Source organism: Ranitomeya imitator, chromosome 1, assembly GCF_032444005.1.
Source record: "Ranitomeya imitator isolate aRanImi1 chromosome 1, aRanImi1.pri, whole genome shotgun sequence".
In the NCBI taxonomy this organism is placed as follows: Eukaryota; Metazoa; Chordata; class Amphibia; order Anura; family Dendrobatidae; genus Ranitomeya; species Ranitomeya imitator.
Window position 1 is genome coordinate 53168788 of NC_091282.1, and position 13075 is coordinate 53181862.

At 41.3% G+C, this 13075-nt stretch overlaps 1 protein-coding gene across 3 annotated transcripts in view; it reads right to left on the minus strand.

Moving 5' to 3' along the window:
- ZBTB7C (zinc finger and BTB domain containing 7C) overlaps positions 1-13075 on the minus strand; it is a 69790-nt gene that overhangs the window by 36666 nt on the left and 20049 nt on the right. The window lies entirely within an intron of this gene.

Consider the following 13075-nt stretch of genomic DNA (forward strand, 5'->3'; position numbering starts at 1 on the left):
CACCCACATTTTGTACATCTTGTCTCAGGGATAATGTGTTATTAAACCACCCACCCTAATAGCAGCGAGCGCTTCCCCCCGGGCAAGAAGGTGTTTTCAGCACCTGCTAATATCTAAGTAGCTAGACACATCCAAAACATGAAATCCCAGCTATGTTTATTCAAACCTGGGCGAGATGATTACTACATGCGCCCCTCGCCCTCAGGGAGTGTCAATTACTCAGGTACGCGATGGCTCCGGATTTCTCTGCACTCATGGTCATGTATGGAGTCACTAACCTCATCATCACCCTTATTACACCCTCTACCCCAGGGGGTTGGACCCGATGACCCCGGAGGGCCCGTCCATCTCCAATATTCTAGGCTTCTATGATGAATATAACATTCCCCATCTCATCACCCTTCTAATATGATCACCCTCATCTCTATACTGCTCTGATAATTATAGAACTATCTCCCATCTCACTGCCGTATAACACGGCCTAGTGCTAGAAGATAAAACATGGCATAGCCCTCGGCCCAGTGTTATTCTATGGGGCATATCACACCTGCGATTGTTTATTCATGCCGATTTGGCATGAGAGAAGAATCCATTGGCAGCGAGACTTGGCTTAGTCGCTCCTATACAAGTCTATGGGTGTCTCTGAATCATCGGACTGCACTCGGATATCATCCAAGTTCAGTGCGATTCCCGCCGACGCCGGCAGCAGAGGAGATGTAGAAATTATATTCTCCGTCTGCTCCGCCGCTGTGTTCCGATCCTGTCAAGCTAGAAGATCGGAGGACAGTAGCATGACACTCGGCTCACGCCCGAAGCAGAGCAGGAGCCGAGGGTCATTAGCATATCGCATCCCATCATATGCTATACGCTGGTGTGACTCCGGCCTTATTATTACACTTCCATCACCCTTACTACGGTACATCAAACCATCTACTCTCATTCTTATCATCAGTGTATTATATTATTATTATTATACCTTATTATTACATTGTACCCCAATTTCCTTATTAATGCCCTAATCATATAATATGGCCCATCTATTATAACCCTAATTATATAGTACACCCCATTCTCCTTACTATCACCCCTATTATATAATATCCCAGGAACAGCTATCGGCTTTATTATATCATACCTCTACTCTCCATATTATCACCCTAATCATATAATACCCCTCATTTTCCTTATGATCATCCTTATTGTATAGTGCACCCCATCCTGCTTACTATCACCCTTATTTTATAATATCCCAGGAGCAGCTATCTGCTTTATTATATCATACCTCTACTCTCCATATCATCACCCTAATCATATAATACCCCTCATTTTCCTTATGATCATCCTTATTGTATAGTGCACCCCATCTTGCTTACTATCACCCTTATTTTATAATATCCCAGGAGCAGCTATCTGCTTTATTATATCATACCTCTACTCTCCATATTATCACCCTGATACTATAATACTTACCCCTCTCCTTATCATCATCCTCTTATTATTTAGTATCTGCCCACTCTCTTTATTATCATCCTTATAATACCTCTCACGCTCCTTATTATCACCCTTATTATATAGTACACCCCATTCTCCTTTCTATCAGCCTTATTATATAATACCCCTACTCTACTTATTATCACCCCTACTATATAATATCCCAGGAACAGCTATCGTCTTTATTATATCATACCTCTACTCTCCGTATTATCACCCTAATCATATAATACCCCTCATTCTCCTTATGATCATCCTTATTATATTGCACACCCCAATCTCCTAACGATCACCCTTATTATATAATATCCCAGGAACAGCTATCTGCTTTATTATATCATACCTCTACTCTCCGTATTATCACCCTAATCATTTAATACCCCTCATTCTTTTTATGATCATCCATATTATATATTACATCCCCACGCTCCTTATTATCACACTTATTATATGGTACACTCCCAATCTCCTTATTATATAGTATCCCCAATGCCCCGTACTATCACACTTATTATATTACATCTCCACTCTCCTTATCACCCTTATTATATATTACATCCTCACTCTTATTATCACCCTTATTATATAGTTCACCCCACTCTCCTCATTATCACACTTATTATACTGTATAATACCCCTACTCTCCTTATTAATGTTATAATCAGATTTGTAACATTAGTACTATCTTTACATGATCATAAATCTCATCTGATCATAATCGCTGTCTTTTTCTATAGCATCACCCTTTTCTATAGTGCCCATTTCATCTGAGCATGAACCATCTTTATAAGGCCATGCCACAGCATCTCAATCAGATTAAGGTCAGGACTCTGACTAGGCCACTCCAAAGTCTGAATTTTGTTTTTCTTAAGCCATTCAGAGATGGACCTGCTGGTGTGTTTTGGACCATTGTCCTGCTGTATAACCCAAGTGCGGTTCTGCTTGAGGTCACGAACAGATGGCCGGACATTCTCCTTCAGGATTTTTTGGTAGACAACAGAATTCATGGGTCCTGAAGCAGTAAAACAGCCACAGACGATCACATTACCACCACATTTTACTGTTGATTATTACCCCCCATTATTTCATTATCCTCTCAAAAATCATAAATAGATTTTTTTTTATTGTGCCCCCTTATTACTTCATTCTCCTGTGTCCGATGCTTAGTTGTAGCTGTTTTTTTCAGCTGCAGGATGAGAATAACTTCTTACGTTATCACTCAACCACCGATTGTTAGATTTAGACATTTGTCTGCGCTGAGCTCCCCCTACTGGTGGCTGACAGAAGCTACACTGTTATCAGTTTACTCTATTCCTTTGCAGGATATTCCTATATCTGTATGAGAAAATAAAAAATTATGTACAATCTAAAAATACATTAAGAAATGAATCAGAACAGGTTAAATGAATAAACCCCGACAATAGGTCCGCTTTAACTCCCAAATGACCTTGATATACTGGACTGATCATTGCATCACATGTAAAGCGCCATGGAATAAATGGCGCTATAAAAATGTATAATAATAATAATTACATAAGGAGCCATAAAATCTGTTCTACCTTATTAAGTAAAAGTTGTGATCTCATGTAAAAGAAAATCTACCCTTCACTAGTTATTATGATGGTTTATTTCCAAGCAATGGAAGTGAAAGGTGAAGGTGCTCTCAATGGGGAAGACCAATCCCAGTGATACATATCCTGCCAGAGAGAGAGAATAGCCAGGAAGGAGATCCCCTCCCTCCGGTCATTTATGCCCACACCTCTCATCTGTCCCATTGTATTTCTATATATACTGTATACATATATGTACTTCTCTCACTGCACAATTGCACTTTTTCTGCCATTTGCTCCATTTTGGGTGTAAGCGGCAATAAAAGTGATGCAATAATCCTGTTTATTACACTGTGAATCAGTTTGGCTGTGTCGCCAGTTCCAGCTCTGGAGTATACGGACCCAGTATGGCAGACGGTCGCACAGACAAGAGGAAATGAGGACTCTGCAATTGTCTCCCCTGGCACTTCTGCCATGCAAGAAAATGCCAAGTATGACCTGAAAATGGACTCCCCGGCCATGAGGGTCGATTAAATAAATGTGCCACCCATGTCACCATTAGAGATGAGAGGATCAGTGGAAGTTTTGGCTCATCTGGTTCTACCGAACTTTAGTCCAAAGTACCAGAACTTAAACCTGATCCCTAATCCCTTAGAAATCAATGGGGGCCTGAACTTTGGAGGTTGGAAAATCTCTCTCTTTCTCTCTCTACCTCCCTCTCTTTCCCTCTCCTCCCCAAACTGTATTTCCAGAAGAAGTCCACGTTCGGAGTTCACCACTGGACACCAGGTGCATTACCGTTCGGATTTGCTCATCTCTAGTTACCATCTCTCTTACTTAGTGGCTCCCAGATACAGATCATAGACGAGGGTCCAATAGTTGGGTCCAAATGAGACGAGTGATGGTGTGATATGTTATGTGGGTATCATTTTGTGTATATTTATACTTTACTGATTTTCATAGCATTCTGTTGTTGCCCTGTATCATTCCGTGTATTCCCCATATTGTCTAGAGTCTCAATTACCTTCCAAAAGGCTGATAATTGGATTAGATCACTTACTGTCTGCAGCCTGACTGTATCTATGCCTCTCCATTACCCCCTGTCGTGCCTAGTGCCTTAAGGTACCTTCACACATAACGATATTGTTAACGATATCGTTGCTTTTTGTGACGTAGCAACGATATCGTTAATAAAATTGTTATGTGTGACAGCGACCAACGATCAGGCCCCTGCTGGGAGATCGTTGGTCGCTGAACAAAGTCCAGAACTTTATTTCGTCGCTGGATCTCCCGTGGACATCGCTGGATCGGCGTGTGTGACACCGATCCAGCGATGTCTTCACTGGTAACCAGGGTAAACATCGGGTAACTAAGCGCAGGGCCGCGCTTAGTAACCCGATGTTTACCCTGGTTACCATCCTAAAAGTAAAAAAAACAAACAGTACATACTTACCTAACGCTGTCTGTCCTCCAGCGCTGTGCTCTGCATTCCTCCTGCACTGTCTGTGAGCGTCGGTCAGCCGGAAAGCAGAGTGGTGACGTCACCGCTCTGCTTTCCGGCCGCTGTGCTCACACAGACAGTACAGGAGGAGAGCAGAGCACAGCGCTGGAGGACAGACAGCGTTAGGTAAGTATGTACTGTTTGTTTTTTTTACTTTTAGGATGGTAACCAGGGTAAACATCGGGTTACTAAGCGCGGCCCTGCGCTTAGTTACCCGATGTTTACCCTGGTTACCGACATCGTTGGTCGCTGGAGAGCGGTCTGTGTGACAGCTCTCCAGCGACCAAACAGCGACGCTGCAGCGATCCGGATCGTTGTCGGTATCGCTGCAGCGTCGCTAAGTGTGAAGGGGCCTTTAATCCACAAGGCACCTTTGTCAGGTCTGGGAGGCCTGAAAACCACCCCAACCTGTCTGACTACCCCTGGACATAAAGAGGGGGCTGGGGAGGACAGGAGCTGGGAAGTCAGATCCTGTGTAGTGAGGATAGTGTGAACACAGCACGTCAGACAGAAAGGGAAGCATATGGATTTTTTATCCTCTGTCTGCTGGATTGTTGGACTCTCATCTCCTTGGACATTTTATCCTGTTACTGACCTGCATTCGTGTTCTGGACTATCTTATCCTCAGTGTGGTGGATTGTTTATGGACCTTTTAGTTCTGCCTATAATAAAAGTCTTGGGATTGTTCACACTTCCCTCGCTCTGTTGATTGTGTGGTATCAGAGAAGGACCCCGTGACAAGAAGGTTCTGATACCGGTGCAGCAGAAGAAGGCAGGTAAATAGTCTGGAGAAAATCAGGGTTTAGAAGCCACTTACATCCAATCTATTTAGAGGAATGAAGACAATTTCCCTTATACAAAGTTTTACAAAGTTTCGTAACTTTCCACGCTTGTCGAAAGGAAGAAAAAAAAACGTTTAGTTCCTCTTTAATCATTGGGGCACTATGTGGTACTCATAGAGGGGATGTCAGTATAAGCTACTGCGCCATTTAACCTAAAAAAAAAAACCTTACCCCAGGCTTTGTCTTAAATTCCCCCTATAATCGGTATTACGTTGCACACAATCCCTGCCTAAAAGTATCAGGACTCATTCTTGTCCCCTGTCCGCGATTGGTGCAATATCCGTTCTATAGGAGCTTCCTGCAGTCTAGGCGAGGTGCAAGTGTTACTGCCAGGACATCTTTATATTGTGGAAGTTTGTGGCTGACCACCATGACAGGAGCAAACATTTCTGTAGTTTTTCTTGAACTTCTGACCACCACCGGTCACCTCCTTACAGGACACCTTAATATATGCCTACTTGACAATATCACTCTGCCTTCTGTTCAGGTGCCCAGAGGAAGCAACCCACTACCCCCTTTTTTTTTTTTTTCCCGAAATAAACCAAGATTTGGGAAGAGCCTGGGAGATACTATTTCAGCTGCAGCCCACTCTGGGTGGGTTCGCTTCCTTTCTAAAATAAAATTCAGACCATTTCCCGACCGCAACATCTCAAAGAGCTGAGAGCAGAATGGAAAAAGTCAGATAAACACATGGTGATAACTCTGCCCGTCACACAAGGATCGACGGTCGTGGCTGTGCCCACCAGGATGTGTATACATATACACACACATATATATATATACACATACAGTATACATACTGGGGAATGTGGGGGGACTGATATTTACTACATAGCAATGAAATCAGCAACAGATGCTTAGGGGAAATAATATCATGCAGGGTGGACGCCTGAGTCACTGACAGCGAGGGTGCGGACGTCAGTCGCAAGGATATTCTAAGGATCTGGGTGTGGGGCTACAGGAGGGGGAGAAGGGCGTATTAAACAATGCAAACACCAAATGTCAGAATGTTTGATCTAGCTCAGCTCCGAGGGCGCAGCAGGTGAAGGCAGGCCAGGTTTAGTGTGCCAAGCAGAAGTGCCAGGCAATTTCTTGCAAAAGATGCCAATTTGAAGGCGGATGATTTGTGGGGTACTAAAAGTGTAATTTGCGACGCTACTAACACATACCAGCATCAAAAAGCTTTGTGGGATTGTGAGGAAGCTTATATATTTCCCAGAAGGTATACAGGATTGCCATTTTTTTTTTTAGATACTTTATGGACGTATTGTTACGACATTATTATTAGAACACTGTATGGAGGTATTATTTAAGTTGTATAGGACACTGTTATTTAGTCATTATTTTGGTACAATTTGGCAAATACCTCCATATGGTGCCAAATAACAGCACCGTATAATCTACATAATACTTCCATACAGTGGCCTAGCAAGAACATGTATAGAAATATTATTTTAGATTATCTGGTGCTTTTATTGGGCACCATAAGGAGGTATTATATAGGTACTATCCAACACTTTATTTGGATTCTGTACAGAGTTATTCTTAAGCTATTTGCGATTGTTATTTGGAAACTATGGAGGTATTATGTATACTCTATTTGGCACTGTTATTTATATTCTGAATTACGGTTTTATTTGGACACTATATGGTACTGTTATTTGGACAATATATGAACCTACTATTTGGATAGTGTGTGGAGGAATTATTTAGGTTGTATATTACACAGTTCAATGGGCGCTTGTGCATTATACTTTATGGAGGACTATGGGGTGCATTGTACTTTATGGATGACTATGGGCTGTGCAATATACTTTATGGAGGACTATGGGCTGTGCATTATACTTTATGGAGGACTATGGGCTGTGCATTATACTTTATGGATGACTATGGGGTGCATTGTACTTTATGGATGACTATGGGCTGTGCAATATACTTTATGGAGGACTATGGGCTGTGCATTATACTTTATGGATGACTATGGGCTGTACATTATACTTTATGGAGGACTATGGGCTGTGCAATAAACTTTATGGATGACTATGGGCTGTGCAATATACTTTATGGATGACTATGGGCTGTGCGTTATACGTTATGGATGACTATGGGCTGTGCATTATACTTTATGGAGGACTATGGGCTGCATTGTACTTTATGGAGGACTATGGGCTGTGCATTGTACTTTATGGAAGACTATGGGCTGTGCATTATACTTTATGGAGGACTATGGGCTGTGCATTATACTTTATGGAGGACTATGGGATGTGCATTGTACTTTATGGAAGACTATGGGCTGTGCATTATACTTTATGGATGACTATGGGCTGTACATTATACTTTATGGAGGACTATGGGCTGTGCAATATACTTTATGGATGACTATGGGCTGTGCAATATACTTTATGGATGACTATGGGCTGTGCATTATACGTTATGGATGACTATGAGCTGTGCATTATACTTTATGGAGGACTATGGGGTGCATTGTACTTTATGGAGGACTATGGGGTGCATTGTACTTTATGGAAGACTATGGGCTGTGCATTATATTTATGGAGGACTATGGGCTGTGCATTATACTTTATAGATGACTATGGGCTGTGCATTATACTTTATGGAGGACTATGGGGTGCATTATACTTTATGGAGGACTATGGGCTGTGCATTATACTTTATGGATGACTATGGGCTGTGCATTATACTTTATGGAGGACTATGGGCTGTGCATTATACTTTATGGAGGACTATGAGCTGTGCATTATACTTTATGAATGACTATGGGCTGTGCATTATACTTTATGGAGGACTATGGGCTGTGCATTATACTTTATGGAGGACTATGGGCTGTGTATTATACTTTATGGAGGACTATGGGCTGTGCAATATACTTTATGGATGACTATGGGCTGTGCAATATACTTTATGGATGACTATGGGCTGTGCACTATACTTTATGGAGGACTATAGGCTGTGCATTATACTTTATGGAGGACTATGAGCTGTGCATTATACTTTATGAATGACTATGGGCTGTGCATTATACTTTATGGAGGACTATGGGCTGTGCATTATACTTTATGGAGGACTATGGGCTGTGTATTATACTTTATGGAGGACTATGGGCTGTGCAATATACTTTATGGATGACTATGGGCTGTGCAATATACTTTATGGATGACTATGGGCTGTGCACTATACTTTATGGATGACTTTGGGCTGTGCATTATACTTTATGGAGGACTATGGGCTGTGCAATATACTTTATGGATGACTATGGGCTGTGCATTATACTTTATGGATGACTATGGCTGTACATTATACTTTATGGATGACTATGGGCTGTACATTATACTTTATGGAGGACTATGGCTGTACATTATACTTTATGGATGACTATGGGCTGTGCATTATACTTTATGGATGACTATGGGCTGTACATTATACTTAATGGAAGACTATGGCTGTACATTATACTTTATGGATGACTATGGGCTGTACATTATACTTTATGGATGACTATGGGCTGTACATTATTCTTTATGGATGACTATGGGCTGTGCATTATACTTTATGGAGGACTATAGGCTGTGCATTATACTTTATGGAGGACTATAGGCTGTACATTATACTTTATGGAGGACTATGGGCTGTGCATTATATTTTATGAATGACTATGGGCTGTGCATTATACTTTATGGAGGACTATAGGCTGTGCATTATACTTTATGGATGACTATGGGCTGTGCATTATACTTTATGGATGACTATGGGGTGCATTGTACTTTATGGATGACTATGGGATGTGCATTATACTTTATGGATGACTATGGGGTGCATTGTACTTTATGGATGACTATGGGCTGTGCATTATACTTTATGGAGGACTATGGGCTGTGCATTATACTTTATGGATGACTATGGGCTGTGCATTATATTTTATGGATGACTATGGGCTGTGCATTATACTTTATGGAGGACTATGGGGTGCATTGTACTTTATGGATGACTATGGGCTGTGCAATATACTTTATGGATGACTATGGGGTGCATTGTACTTTATGGATGACTATGGGCTGTGCATTATACTTTATGGAGGACTATGGGGTGCATTGTACTTTATGGAGGACTATGGGGTGCATTGTACTTTATGGAAGACTATGGGCTGTGCATTATATTTATGGAGGACTATGGGCTGTGCATTATACTTTATGGATGACTATGGGCTGTGCATTATACTTTATGGAGGACTATGGGGTGCATTATACTTTATGGAGGACTATGGGCTGTGCATTATACTTTATGGATGACTATGGGCTGTGCAATATACTTTATGGATGACTATGGGCTGTGCAATATACTTTATGGATGACTATGGGCTGTGCACTATACTTTATGGATGACTTTGGGCTGTGCATTATACTTTATGGAGGACTATGGGCTGTGCAATATACTTTATGGATGACTATGGGCTGTGCATTATACTTTATGGATGACTATGGGCTGTACATTATACTTTATGGAGGACTATGGCTGTACATTATACTTTATGGATGACTATGGGCTGTGCATTATACTTTATGGATGACTATGGGCTGTACATTATACTTAATGGAAGACTATGGCTGTACATTATACTTTATGGATGACTATGGGCTGTACATTATACTTTATGGATGACTATGGGCTGTACATTATTCTTTATGGATGACTATGGGCTGTGCATTATACTTTATGGATGACTATGGGCTGTGCATTATACTTTATGGAGGACTATGGGCTGTGCATTATGCTTTATGGATGACTATGGGCTGTGCATTATACTTTATGGAGGACTATGGGCTGTGCATTATACTTTATGGATGACTATGGGCTGTGCATTATACTTTATGGATGACTATGGGCTGTGTATTATACTTTATGGAGGACTATGGGCTGTGCATTGTACTCTATTGATGACTATGGGCTGTGCAATATACTTTATGGAGGACTATAGGCTGTGCATTATACTTTATGGAGGACTATAGGCTGTACATTATACTTTATGGATGACTATGGGCTGTGCATTATACTTTTTGGATGACTATGGGCTGTGCATTATACTTTATGGAGGACTATAGGCTGTGCATTATACTTTATGGAGGACTATAGGCTGTACATTATACTTTATGGAGGACTATGGGCTGTGCATTATATTTTATGAATGACTATGGGCTGTGCATTATACTTTATGGAGGACTATAGGCTGTGCATTATACTTTATGGATGACTATGGGCTGTGCATTATACTTTATGGATGACTATGGGGTGCATTGTACTTTATGGATGACTATGGGATGTGCATTGTACTTTATGGATGACTATGGGCTGTGCATTATACTTTATGGAGGACTATGGGCTGTGCATTATACTTTATGGATGACTATGGGCTGTGCATTATATTTTATGGATGACTATGGGCTGTGCATTATACTTTATGGAGGACTATGGGGTGCATTGTACTTTATGGATGACTATGGGCTGTGCAATATACTTTATGGATGACTATGGGGTGCATTATACTTTATGGAGGACTATGGTCTGTGCATTATACTTTATGAATGACTATGGGCTGCGCATTATACTTTATGAATGACTATGGGCTGCGCATTATACTTTATGAATGACTATGGGCTGCGCATTATACTTTATGGATGACTATGGGCTGTGCATTATATTTTATGGAGGACTATGGGCTGTGCATTATACTTTATGAATGACTATGGGCTGTGCATTATATTTTATGGAGGACTATGGGCTGTGCATTATAATTTATGGATGACTATGGTCTGTGCATTATACTTTATGGATGAATATGGGCTGAGCATTATACTTTATGGAGGACTATGAGATGTGCATTATACTTTATGAATGACTATGGGCTGTGCATTATATTTTATGGATGACTATGGGCTGTGCATTATACTTCATGGAGGACTATGGGCTGTGCATTATACTTTGTGGATGACTATGGGCTGTGCATTACACTTTGTGGAGGATTATGAGATGTGCATTATACACTATGGAGGACTATGGGCTGTGCATTATACTTTATGGATGGCTATGGGCTGTGCATTATACTTTATGGATGACTATGGGCTGAGCATTATACTTTATGGAGGACTATGGGCTGAGCATTATACTTTATGGAGGACTATGAGATGTGCATTATACTTCATGGAGGACTATGGGCTGTGCATTATACTTTGTGGAGGACTATGAGATGTGCATTATACACTATGGAGGACTATGGGCTGTGCATTATACTTTATGAATGATTATGAGGTGCATATATGAGGACGGAGGGTATACATATATATTCAGGATGGGGGGCCCAGTCCATATCTTGCATTGGGGCCATCAGACTCTACTTATGCCACTGACTACCAGCCATGACGCAGTACATTGGATGTTGACTTATTGGTGTATATTGCTATTCAGCGTCTCGGCAGGAAGGATTATACAAGTAGAATATGCACGTTTATTTTTTCTCTGTTTTTAATCATGTGATTTAAAGGGGAAGCCTCTTTTTAAATAGGGAGGAAGTGGAGATGACCACACTTAACCCATAATTATCAAAAACACGTACAGTTATACTCTCAGAACCATATTTCCATGAAAAATTGAATTTGCTTTGTGGCCTGGAGACAATCAGATAAATTGTGAAAAACATATGTTAAACTCATCTTTTGATTTATTTTTTTCCTTTTACTTATGAAAAAAAGAAACACAAATTGCTCCGGTTTTAACCAGCAGTGATGGGCAAAACCATGAAAATGCAGAGATTTAGCCAAGTCCTCCAGGCTATTACTTTCATCACGTAGCCAAGAAGACTGAGCTGAAGATATCATTCTGCCAGAGCGAGTGGAAAAACACAACACGGTGTCATGAAGACCAGATTTCCATGTTTTATATGTGTATTTTTAGATAACCTATAGCCGTGGGCCAGTAGAAGACAATGCGTTTGGCCCGGAGATATCAGGAGCAAAACGATCGGAAGACCTGAATCACTTGACTCTGCCCTCTGTAGGGCCTCATTCAGACCTCCGTTTCTTGTGTACGAGTGTGATCGGTGCTTTTCACGGATATCACTTTTACCTATAATAGAGAATGGGGTCAATCACATGTCCATGACTTTGCAAGGACTGAGCAATCTGCGTAAAATCAAGGAAACATGTCCGGTTTTGACCTGAGCATTGGATCAAAATGGTCAATACAAGTGTGAAAAAAAAAATCCAACAGTACTCGAATGGCATCCGATTGCAGTCCGATTTTCATGGACTGTCAAATAGGAAAAGGTGGAGAAACTTTTTTTTTTTTTTCACGTACGAGAAAAACTGAGGCAATTCGGACCAAACTTGGGCCAAACTCTCGAATGCAATTCGGGTCAGGAGATCTGCGGCCAGTCCGTGCTTCACGGTCCGCATATGGATCACAACACCAGGATGTGTGACTCCAGCCTTAGCTTTAGAAGAGGACTGGTTATCCTTAAAGGGGTCGTCCAGGACTTTGCAATGGATAGATAAACAATATGAGATGGGTGGGGTCTAACACCTGGCTGCATGGGACTGCTGTGTCTCCCCCCCCCCCACACATAAATCGCTTAAGCCCAGCAGCTGGATTTCAGCTTGTTGATGGCATCAGACCCCCATCAA